General features: G+C 43.0%; 1 long non-coding RNA gene across 2 annotated transcripts; it reads left to right on the top strand.

The window, feature by feature from the left end:
• Nucleotides 1–9466: 9466 nt before the first annotated feature.
• LOC134453524 (uncharacterized) lies at nt 9467–11326 on the top strand. 2 transcript variants are annotated; one of them, XR_010035635.1, is made up of 3 exons: nt 9467–9518; nt 10784–10870; nt 11177–11326. It is a non-coding gene; the product is annotated as an uncharacterized LOC134453524 (long non-coding RNA). The 2 variants fall into 2 exon arrangements; XR_010035634.1 differs by lacking the exon at nt 9467–9518 and having other exon boundaries at nt 9552–10870.
• Nucleotides 11327–12730: the final 1404 nt, after the last annotated feature.

Raw genomic sequence — 12730 nt, 5'->3', positions numbered from 1 at the left:
TGAAGAGTACAGTTGGATTGTTGTTTCCCCCTGGACATTTACACATGCCTGAAATAGTGTGGGACTCAGATGGACAGCAAAAGTCAGGGGTGCAGGCCAATCATGCTGTAAGTACATGAACATCAACACAGCATTATCATATCAGTAAGCATGGGTGTTATAGTTCAACTTCGTCATGAACACACACACACACACACACACACACACACACACACACACACACACACACACACACACACACACACACACACACACAAACACACACACACACACACACACACACACACACACACACACACACACACACACACACACACACAGAGAGAGAGAGAGAGAGAGAGAGAGAGAGAGAGAGAGAGAGAATCGTAAACTAGGCTATGAATAGATCTAGCGACGGCGTATTTAGATACTGCAATATTGATTTATCGCTTCAATTCTCAACATCTGTGTACATACGTAAGTGTCAGAATAAAGAACATTATAAGGTGGTAGCTTGGGTAGTAGCCATGTTTGTTTTGCAGGTTTCCGGTTGAGAGTGAGGTGGCGCACAGCATTTTGGGTACAAAGGCAGCGAAGGCAGCATCTGATGGTGCCTTAAAATATCACCGTTACGCCCACAAATGCAGTCAACTGCCAAGGGAGAAAATAAAGCTAATTTTCATTTCAATCCACACTTCATGACTCAATGTCCAGTTAACGCACTGGAAGGACAGCTGCCCTCCCTGTTTCGAACGGACACATAGGGACAGAGAGGCAGGGAGAGACAATGTTCCAGAGCTCCTTCAACTTTATAGTACCCTACAAGTGGTATGAGCTCAGCAAAGGATTCAAACCAGATTCACTTTAGGAAGATAGTCTCTTGAACAGATACATGTTATTCTGCCACTCTATTCCAATAGGGTCACTTGTGTGTGATGTCTGCCACTCTATTCCAATAGGGTCACTTGTCTGTGATGTCATTATGATGTGTCCTTGGAGATGGTTCTACACCCTCACCTGAGTATACAGATACTCATAGCTCAAGTTCAACATGAAGACACACAGACACATACACACACACACACACACACACACACACACACACACACACACACACACACACACACACACACACACACACACACACACACAAATGCAAGTTATTTTATTTAAATTTGAGAACAGTTAACTGAGATATTCACAAATACAACATATACAACATAAAAATGTGTAATATGACGTATAGCCCTACAGCATTCAGAGGCACACAGACACACAAACTTGCTAATGCGCACGCACACACACACACACACACACACACACACACACACACACACACACACACACACACACACACACACACACACACACACGGGGACTCTGTAAGGGCAATATATCAGGGCATTTACTAATGTGCATGAACAGCAGAGGCACAAGAAATGCACGTACACACACACACCAAATACACACACACACTCTCTCTCTCTCTCTCTCTCTCTCTCTCTCTCTCTCTCTCTCTCTCTCTATCTCTCTCTCTCTCACACACACACACACGCGCACAAACACACACACACCAAATACACACTCACACAGCTGCAGGCTATTTAGAGCCTTAGTCTTCTGGGCTGGTGGTTCCAAATGAACTCCTCTATGCGATACCACAGATGTGTGTGTGTGTGTGTGTGTGTGTGTGTGTGTGTGTGTGTGTGTGTGTGTGTGTGTGTGTGTGTGTGTGTGTGTGTGTGTGTGTGTGTGTGTGTGTGTGTGTGAATGTCATCTGCCCTCTCTAGAAGCCCCTTGCCCTCTAAAGTCTTGTGATGTTCTCTAATGCAACACAAAAACTTTACCCATACTCTCTCTCTCTCATACACACAGTCTGTCTCGTTGGTGCAACCCACCCTTAGTCCCTTACAGACACAGACACACTCTTTCTTTCTCTCTCTCTCATACAGTCTGACCCTCTGTCTCTTTCTCTCTCTCCCTCTCTTTCTTCCTCTCCCCCTCCCCTCCTTCTCCACAGAGCCTGTGCTGGTGTTGCCCTGGAGTCAACATCATTTCACATAACATCATATCTGCCTACTCAGTGTGTGTGTGTGTGTGTTGGGTGTCAACTCAGTGTGATACAAGATGTAATGAGGCACATCGAGTGTGTGTGTTTGTGTCTGTTTGTGTGTGTGTGTGAGAGAGAGAGAGAGAGAGAGAGAGAGAGAGAGAGAGAGAGAGAGAGAGAGAGAGAGAGAAAGTGTGGTGTGTGGGTGCGTGTGTATATGAGTGTTGTGCCATTTTCTCCCCAGCGGGATCTTAAGTATACCCCGAAGTCGGCTCTGACCCTCCCTTGCTCTGTGTGTGCGTGTGTGTGTGTGCATGTGCAGTGTCGATGTGCCTTACTGTGTGTTTGTGTAGTCTATGTGCCTCATGTCTAGTGTGTGTGTGCTTTTCAGTGTTTGTGCGTTTGCCTTGCTGTGTGAGAGTGTGCATGTCAAGTTGTGTGAAAATCTGATGTGTGTAATTACACCCTTCCCCCATACACGCACACACACACACACACACATATTTGTTCCCTTCTCTTAAGGCTTCTCAGCAACAAAACAACATTTGTAATATGAATCATGATATGTGCGTCAGCACTGTAAGCTGACATGCAAAATAGGTAATACATAATGCTTTATCAAAAGGTGTAGAGGGATGTGTGTGCGCGCGTGCGTGCAGGGCCGGTTCTAGTCAATCTGGTGGCCTAGGCGAGCATCCGCTTTCCTGTTTGTGCATTTAAAGCAATGAAGGGGAACTCGCACACCTTTCTGCCGAATGCAATGAACGGTGTGCGAGTTCCCCTTCATTGCTTCAAGTTAATCCACTGGAACCTACGCACCCACCAGGCATCAAGTTCAAAGGCGCGGTACCTCCATTGAAAGAAGGTTCACTGTGTTTGTGCATTTAGACATTGGCATCTGTAAACATAGCGTTGTTTTACATCTGATCAAGCACCGGTGATCTAGTGCAGTACATACTGTATATAAGGTATTAATAATCAGTGTCAATTTAATGTTTTATTTCACTTCACAATCTAATTCATTGGGACTTTCAGGCGTTACTATGGTGCCCTCAAGACATGTGGTGCTCATCTCTTGTCTGTTAATGCCTATCGCCATCCCTGTGTGTGTGTGTGTGTGTGTGTGTGTGTGTGTGTGTGTATTTGTAAAGTGCCACAAGGTGTATTGCATGTGTGTTGGACTTGTTGAGAGAGAGTAGACCTGCACACTGCAACTCTGACAGTTTATTCAAGAGATACTTTTCGATCCATTCAGGGCTTTCATTTGGCATATGACTTGTTACCATTACATTACATTACATTACATTGCATTTGGCAGACGCTTTATAACCAAAGCGACTTTCAGAAGAGGACATAATCAAGCCAACATCACAAGCAAATACAAAGTGCACAGGAGATATACAGAACAACAAGTGCAATTACAAAGAGGGGTTAGTTTTTTTTTTTTTTTATAAAGAGGAAGTAATGAGAACACACACACACAAACACACACTCACAAACTAAACTAAACTAAACATAATGTCAGGATTCTGCCCTGGGGCAAGGCCAGTTCAATCATTAGTCTAGTAGATTCTCTCGAAAGAGGAATGTCTTTAGTTGTTTCTTGAAGGCTGCAAGAGAGGTGCTTAGTCTTGCTGCCTCTGGGAGACTGTTCCACCACTTGGGAACCACCACGGAGAACAATCTTGACTGGGAGTACCTAGAGCGACTGGATGGCAGAGCCAGACGGCTTGTGCTGGATGAGCGCAGATCTCTTCCAGTAACATAAGGCGTTAGTAGGTCCTTCAGATAAGCTGGGGCCGTTCCTGTGATGGTTTTGTAGGCAAGGGTCAATGCCTTGTGCTTGATCCGGGCGGCGATCGGTAACCAGTGCAACTGTTACCATGAGCCAAACAGCCACACAGCCACACACACACACTAGAGCATGGCAACCCGACCGAAGCCCGACGGGCCTGGTCGGAACCCGACGGGCCGGGCCGGACTCGGACAACAAAAATAGAATATCTGTCGGACTCGGGTCGGGCTCGGGCTTGAAGCAAACAGACATTGTGAAAATTGTAAGCAACCAGAGGAAACGTTTCAGTTCATGCAAACGGCAGTTTTGTGATTAAAAAATAAGTAATTGAATTTGCATAAATGAAAATGTTGGTAGGCTACTCATGCAAGTGATTATTATTGGCTGTATGCATGCGCCAGTTACCAGTGGCAACATTTGGACGCCCACTCCGAGTCAGCCTACTATGGAAAGCCAAAACGGCCACATTTCGGATCAAAGTAGCACGTTAAGATTGAAATTCGCCCGTTAAAAGCGCCCGTTTTCCCGGAATACGGGCGCTTTTTTCGCCGTCTTTCACCAACAACGGCCGCTCTGTACGCGCGCCATGATGCATTGGAACGACGCACGTCACCGACACCCGTAATTTCATGTCAAAGCGCGCGTTCCTGACGCGCGTCGCTACCGAGACAACGGGCGTTGAAGACGTGCGTTTTCCTAATATGATAATAATGTCCATCCTTCTTTTCCGAGAGCCAATGCATTTGAAGTGGTTGCGGCCAATCGCTGATCAAGACAGCCAGACCAAGACAGTTCATCACAGATGAATAACAGGAAGCAGGAAACTTTCTGATTAAAATATTAGTGCAATCAATGACAAAACACTTGCTTAGGTCAGAGCAGTTTCGAACGCCATAGCTCATGTTCTTTCTCTCTCTCTCTCTGCAAAGGTTTTGTAATGTTCACCATCTTGCTGTTTTGTGTAGGCCTACTTTTGTGGATTGCGAAATGACGTAGGCCTAATAGCGCCGAAAATTGCAGCCTTGTTTTTCGCTTCTCATATTTCTGATATAGGCCTATTTTTAATAATATTAGGCCTACTATGTATCAGAGGTGGAAACAGTAGGCCTACAGAAAATGTGTAACCACTGCAAAGGTTTGTTGAGTACATTTTGACCCAAGTAGCTAAACAGCATAAACGCCGTTGTGCTGAGGATTGCACATGCAGATAGGGTTACAAACTATCCATGACTTTTCACTGGATACCTAAAAAATAAAAGAAAGCTGAGGTGGATCCATCCGGAAAAAAACTTCCAACTACTCACTGAGTAGCTAGCACCTGGTAAGTGTCTTTCAACATTTGTTTTACACTAGTAACCTCTTAATACGTAAAATATAGGCAATTCAAGTGTAAGGTGTCATGTAGATGACTTGTCAACACAAGATGCTTTCCATAAAGCATCAATGATGCAGAGCTATGTTCTACCTAGCTATGCCATAGCAGTAACTGGCGCTATGCTAAGATATTGTTATGCTGAGATATTGAGAGGGCTGTGTAACGCGTGTATATAAGCACGGCATTTTTTAGTGCTCTTAGTAGAAAAGAAAGTTCAGTGTTATGGTTTAAATGTAAAGGTAAACCATGTGTACATCTCTAACGCCGAATTTCCTATAGTAGGCTTACTCTTCATAGGATGCTGTCATGAAATGCACAGGCCTACCCAGCCTTCATGTTGTCCTTGTAATTAATGTTAAGTGTAACACTTAATGTTTTCACAAAATTGTCTGCCTTCCAAAATGAGACATCAGTGGCCTAATGGTTAGGGAGGTGGTCTTGATATTGGGGCAGGTGCGAAACCCATCCTTACCTCTCTCCTCATCTCCATCATGGCTGAAGGGCCCTTGAGCAAGGCACTTAGCCCCACAATGCTGCAGGGACAGTAACCAATTCACTGTGAAAAACTTGGTTGTTTGGGATAAAAATTGTCATTTAAGTATATCTTTCTATTTCTCCAGGTGAGAAGAGCAATGGTCTGATGGCTGAGATTGGATGTATGGAAGAGACCGAGGTCCAGCACACCAAGCCAAGTTTAACCAATTAACTTACCCATGTCAGCGTCTGCACCAGACCATTTCAATGTATTAATCAGATCATTCAGTTGTTCATAGACTTTATTTTTAGACACAAATTACACATGCATTTTAGGGTTACAATGGTGATACGAGGGGACGTCTATCCTGAGATGGACATACAACACATGTGCATTTTATATTAATGAATGGTTCTCTGAACTACTGTGGTATCCTGACCCGAGTTCATATTACTTACATGCAGCATAATCCAGGCACCAAAATACCCATGTAACTGGACATACCCATGTAACTGGACGTACATATGCTGGAGACAATAGAACTAGAGTAATTAGTTTTAGACTAGACTCAATATACTGTAGACAGACAAAGAACATGTTCTAAGTTGTGTACAATAAAATACCAAAGGAAATGCCTGGACGGACATCATTTCAGTTATTTCATATACATGTATGTTATTATCACAACTACTGTGTGTCATCACTGACTACTCCCACAACAGGTACAGGTCAGGAGATGAATGCATCAAGGGAGGAATGTGGGGGTAGGCACGGTGGATAAGGAGACAAGCATCACTGATAGTGAGGCCACAGTGGGTTTACATACAGTGTTCAATCTCGCCCTCCAACCCGTGCCTGCAGTTCACCTAGGGAGCGCTGTCGAGACAGCAGAGCTCATAAGGCTGGCGCTAATAAATGACAATTGTGCTCGCTGTCGGCTGAAACTTGACAATATTACTTTAAGTTCTGAGAAACCAATGTGGATTTAAATGAAATGTACAATAACCTGGGAGTCATGCCCTTCTGATTTCTTACAGCTTTGGCATTTATGAGTCAGGCTCCGCTAGCATCTTGCTAACAAAATTGCTTTACGGCCGTCGTGATCACAGCAATGCAGCCGGGCGACCAATCCAAACGCAGTGTGTGAAGCCACTCGTGATGTCATATTGACAATAAATATGTATCTTACAAAGATCCACCGAGTTTAAACATTCAAACTAAGTGCTGTTTGAAAGGGTAATTTATCCTGCCTTTTAGAAAAATAAAATGAAACGATGATACCAATTCTTTCCCAAAGCAATGGCAGCATCTGTGGTTGAGCTCCATGGGACCCTATTCATTCTAACAGCCTCTGCGCTCCTTGGCCCTCCTCTGCGCTGTCTGGATGGCGCCACTTAGTGGACAGTACCACCCGGAAAAAGTGGCGAGATTCCTCTCTCGTACTACCCATAAACACTCTGGTGAGGCGCTGGCAAAGCCTAAGCGAAGCCTCTCAGGCAACTTCTTCATGATGGCTTCCTGTGCTGATAAAAAAGGAAAACATGTTATTTAAATTAATATGGTAATGCATTGTAATATACATGTGTTAGACAATGAAAATATCTGACATTTTGGTGTGGGAAGTTTCATGGATAAATTGGACCACCTTGGTGGCCAGTGTACATTAATTGCACATTGCACTAAAGAGCAGTGTGTGAAGGCTCAATTAACGAGGAAAGAGCAAAGCACATAACAGCATGGGTGACAAACCAACATTAAAAACAATTCTGGTGCATATTTGACCAAGATAACAAGTCTTTATGATTTATTAAGAGCCACGGTATCCAAGGTAATATCTGCATACCAACAAGAAGGATGATCAGACATGCGTCCACAGTTAATCCTGTTGGATGTGGTTCATCTTGGTGGTATGCAGACATAACCTGGGATAGCCCACCAAGAATTTCAAAATTTTTAACCCATTATGTTGTGTGCATTGCAATATTTTGAAGAGAACTGTGAGAACTCTTATTACCCTGCTAATTGAACCTTCACACTCTGCGTCAGCTTCCGACACCAAGATGTTTCATTGTCTAACTCCTGTACTGTTACAGTACTGATTGAATTAATTACCGGATGTAGCACTATGTTGTCTGAATTTAAAAATGTGATGCCAGCCAGTAGGCTAAATAATATTTATCACAACTCACTATTCATTTATTTACCTGTGCTGCTAGGATGCAATTCTACACCATCCTGACGAACCCTGGGCACATAGAACAGTCTCATCCTTCTTCACCATGACTCATGGTTTTAGTTTGGGTGCTGACCACCTGACTCTGATGAACCTGCAATGACAAAATGATATACATCTATGTATAAATATATATATCCTATTACATTATAGGCCTACACTGGAGGTATAGCATAAATGGAAAGAGAAAAAAAAATGCATGTACCCCTAGATATGCATAAAGTGTAAATGTGTGCAGTTCAGTAATAGATGCTTCAGAAATGAGGATACAGCATAATGATGAGATACACTGATAACAGGTATGCTGTGCTCAAGATTTCAAATGAACCTTTTTCATCACCAGCCAAAATGGCTAATAGATGTTTAATCTCACCAATGGGTCAAAGTGGCTACTAAGTTTTATTTTGTACCAGCCAACCTGAGTTTTCACCAGCATTTGGCTGATTGCAATGTTAATTTAGAGCTCTGGCTGTGCTTTTCTTTCTATTGAGGGGCTTCTCAGGTTTTATTTATGCATAAACTAATCAAAGTGTAGGCTAATAAGCGGTGTAATGTTACACCGCTTATATGCCTACACTTTGATTAGTTTAAGCATAAATAAAACCTGACTATACGAGTCCCCCGTATCAACTGGCGACTCCATGTAAACACAATGATTGGTCAAAACGAAAGTCTCAATCCTGGTCTAAATGAATACACCCCAGATTAAGAGTGACACTTAAATTTACGTCCAATCTCCACTGCTTCTAGCATCTGCAGTCGCCAGTTGTTACGGCCAAAGATACTTTTCCACACCGGTAGTCTGTTGTGTTTCTACATGTCTAACAATTCAACACCTTTTGAACACAATACAACAACATTGAAATAAGCTTAGGCCTACTTCTTGTTGCATTGTGCAAACGTTGCGTCTGAAACAACAATGAAATCCAGTTGGATCAAACGTAACGAGTGAAACCAAGTTAACCTTCACAATACGTCCGAGAAGAAAAATAAAAATATGAAGACCTGTCTGAAGCAAAAAAAAAATACAGCATTGAGTGGTGTTGTATGTTAGCATCTTACCTGTGCCATGAGGAGGATGCCGCCGCGTTGATGAGCCATCAGTGACGAACTGGTGCATAAAGTTGCTTTGTAGTAGGCAATGAAGAGGCTCGGTGTAAAGGTAATACATTTAGTGAAGTAGTTTTAAATTGACACGGAATAAAACAATCCACTGCAGGCAGAGTGAGTACGTGCTAGCAGCAACAACATACACTTCTTCTTCTCCTCCCAGGAACCGTATGCCCCAAATATGCCATCTAGTGGCGCAGAATACAATAAGGTTTTGTACATAATTAAATCTGCGCCAGTGTAGAGTATCCAGCTCAATAATTTTAACATTAGGTAATTTTGGCATATTCGGCAACGCTTATTTTTCTTTTCTTTTATCTCAAAGGCGAGAGAGCAGCCTGCGAGTCCTCAGTAGAACATGTTTTCTACGCAAGATCTGATATCACCAAGGATGAACGTTTTAGCCGGCCAATCAGAAGTCAGCAGCAAGAGAAGAGCCCGCCTACTTATGAAGTCGTACACCTGAAGGAAGGTCCAGCGAGTGGGGTTGGTATCAGTGTGGTAAGTTTATTCTCAAGTTTGGGCTTTATGACAGTAGGCGTTTCATTTCAAACCATCTACGAGTGCAGATATGTCTTATGAGCAGAAAAGACTCGTGTTATTACGGTGCCAATGTATTTTCTTTCGTAAAAACAATACGCTAGTTAATAGTTAGCTACCATAATAGCTTATCTAGTTAGCATAACTACCCAGTACAATGAACAGCTAATAATGATGTGACCTGTACGTGTGCATTTATTGTTTTGGCAAATATTGTTAATCACCGTCGTCACATTTCGTCTTGACATCTGGTGAAGAGGGCAAAAAAGTATTGGGCTGAGTGCAAGCAGCTACATTTAGAACAAGACGAGGGAAAACTCACTGTAACACTATGCTAGGTCCGACAAGGTTTTCATATCGAGTAGACATCTGTAAATAAGGCGTGTGTTGGTTTAATGTAGCGATTGTTTTAGGATGGGGCTCCGTTTAAGTCATTAAATCTGCACGCACATAACCGTGTTGCCCTGGCTGGTCGTAATGGTTCAAAGCGCTTACGTGCAACTTTGAAGTTGCAATTCATCCTCCTGTCACTTTCGAGCAGCTACCGGTAAAATTTGCTGAACCCTCGCTCTCGTACCCGAAACAGCATCATCACCAGTGTTGGGCAGTAATGCATTACAAAAGTAATTAATTGCCTCTACTGTAATGCATTACAGGGCAAAAATATGTAATATTAACTTAGTTACAATGCTTACAAGTTACATTTCAGTGTGGTGGGTCAGAAATAAGCTACTGTATTCCTGAACCTGGTAGTTTTAGTTTGCATGCTGCCAAAACACCTCTTGGGTGGGAGGTAAAAGTCATGACTCATGCAAAAGTAGTGTAATGCCTTATATTTTAAATATAGTAATGATTTAGTGTAAGGGATTATTTTGAAAAGACAGTAACATAACATGTAAGCTTAATCAGTAGTAACTTGCCCAACACTGATCATCACCCATACGACATGCATTTCATTTTATTATAACCAGGGTGCGATTTGTAGTCAGGGATTGTCCCCCCTTGTGGTCTTGATATCGCCACTTTTTCTGCATGATTTTATCACAGTTCAATGTAATTCCATTGATATCGCTTACAATCTGAAACATATTCCCCCTTCTGGTTTTCCAGATCACAAATCGCACCCTGATTATAACCATTGCATTACTCTGGTTATACAGTAGCCCACTACTTTTCATTACATGTAATGATGTAGAGATCTAGAGCTAATATAATGCTTCTCCCAGTAGGCCTAGTGGATCCACACCGTGACCTAAGTGCACTGGACCCTGTTGATATGCAGCCACCTCAGCTTCATGAAGAAACGGCAAGATGTGAGTTAACAGAGCATATGCTATACCTTCTAAGTGTGAGATTACACTAGTAATACTCTTGTAGCCTATGTGCCTACCCATGTTTCATGTTCAAGCCATATGTGGACCAATTGTTAGATATTTAAAATGATCATTGTGGACTAAATAAATTATACAAATGGCCAAGGTTTGACATCCCCGCTCCATGAGAAAGGCCTATACTTTGCACAACCTGGAGTGAATGCCTACTGTGTCTTTTGTTTCCTGCTAATACTGTATCATTGTAATAAACACAACATTCTTTTGCTACTTTACCTGTCATTTCAGTCAGATGACTACACCGTTTCAGATCTACTCATCTCGCTCACCTGTCCACCTGGATGAAGGATCACACTCTGCAGCTGAACATGTCCAAAACCAAGCTCCCAATCAAATTGTTCTAGGTTAATCTCTAACAACAACCTTTTTCTTCCTGCATTGTGCCTTGCTGATTTTGTTTGTTTGCACATGTGACTGAGGTAGCCTGGTTTTACCAGACCACATTAATTGCTTCGTAAGTAATTTTAGGTCTGGATCCTTCGTGTCCTTGAGCACCAGGGCGGGAGAAGTGAGCTCAGCTCTGATTTGAAATGAGCTCTGTCCAATCGCTGACAATTGACGTATGTTATTCTGCCAAGTGCATTCACGCCGGTTGTCAGTGTTGCCAGATGTACGATAATTTATACCATAATTTTGTTCTTCCGCCGGTCAGGTAGCGTATGTCACACTTAGTATACAAAGCTTGACATGGTACCATTAAAGTCCCAAGATGGAGCAAACAACACAGGTGTTGACATTATATAGCATGGGCAACTTATGATGAGGAGGGCCATGTTTTTTTCAGCACCAGCATCAGGGGTTCACATGACCACAGATCTGACTCCAATTTACAGAGTTGGTTGTTCTCTAACTGTCCATATTGTTTGGAAGGAATATAATACTCTACCTGTATACTCAATACTCTATTGGGCAGTCATGGGTAAGCAGTTAGGGTGTCAGACTTGTAGCCCAAAAGTTGCCGGTTCAACTCCCGACCCGCCAGGTTGGTGGGGGGAGTAATAAACCAGTGCTCGCCCCCATCCTCCTCCATGACTGAGTTACCCTGAGCATGGTACCGTCCCGCCTTGCTTCTTTGGGGCACCATTGAGGGCTGCCCCCTTGCACGGATGAGACATGAATGCACTTTCGTAGTGTGCAGTGTTCACTTGCGTGCTGTGTCACAATGACGATGTGAGTTGGAGTTTCCCAATTGGGCTTTCACTTTCACGCTTTCACTCTATTGGCCCACAGTATAATTACAACATATTGATTCAGTAATCGTGTTTAAAAAATATGGTCATTATTTTCTTAATTAGGCCTACTGTTTTATCTATAGGGCGCATTGAGTGAGGAGGCGGGCTGCATGTGGCCCCCGGGCATCCATTTGCCCATCCCTGTTGTAGAGTGAACTACACAGTGATTGCTGTCTATAGCAGTGGTTCTTAACCTGGGGTTAGTGTTGAGGTTATGGCCAAAATTCTGTTTGAGAACATTAAAATTAGGCCAAATCAGAACCAAATTAAAAAATGATGGTCCCCATTTAAAGCCATAAAGATTTTGATTGATGTCTCTTTGTAATTATAAAGGATGATATTAATCACCTGAATCATTTTTAGCCTATTGTTGGACATTGCAGCCTAAAGGTTGTCGGTTCGACTCCCGACCCACCAGGTTGGTGGGGGCAGTCATCAAGCAGTGTTCTCCTCCATGACTGAAGTATCCTCAGCATAGTACCGCCCCGCCGCACTCCTCCCTTTCCGGCGCCATTGTGATTTGCCCCCTGGCATGGATGGGGCATAAAAT

This window comes from Engraulis encrasicolus, chromosome 8 (assembly GCF_034702125.1).
Source record: "Engraulis encrasicolus isolate BLACKSEA-1 chromosome 8, IST_EnEncr_1.0, whole genome shotgun sequence".
NCBI classification, from domain to species: Eukaryota; Metazoa; Chordata; class Actinopteri; order Clupeiformes; family Engraulidae; genus Engraulis; species Engraulis encrasicolus.
Note: the sequence above shows the minus strand (reverse complement) of the source record. Positions and strands in the feature narration are given on the sequence as shown.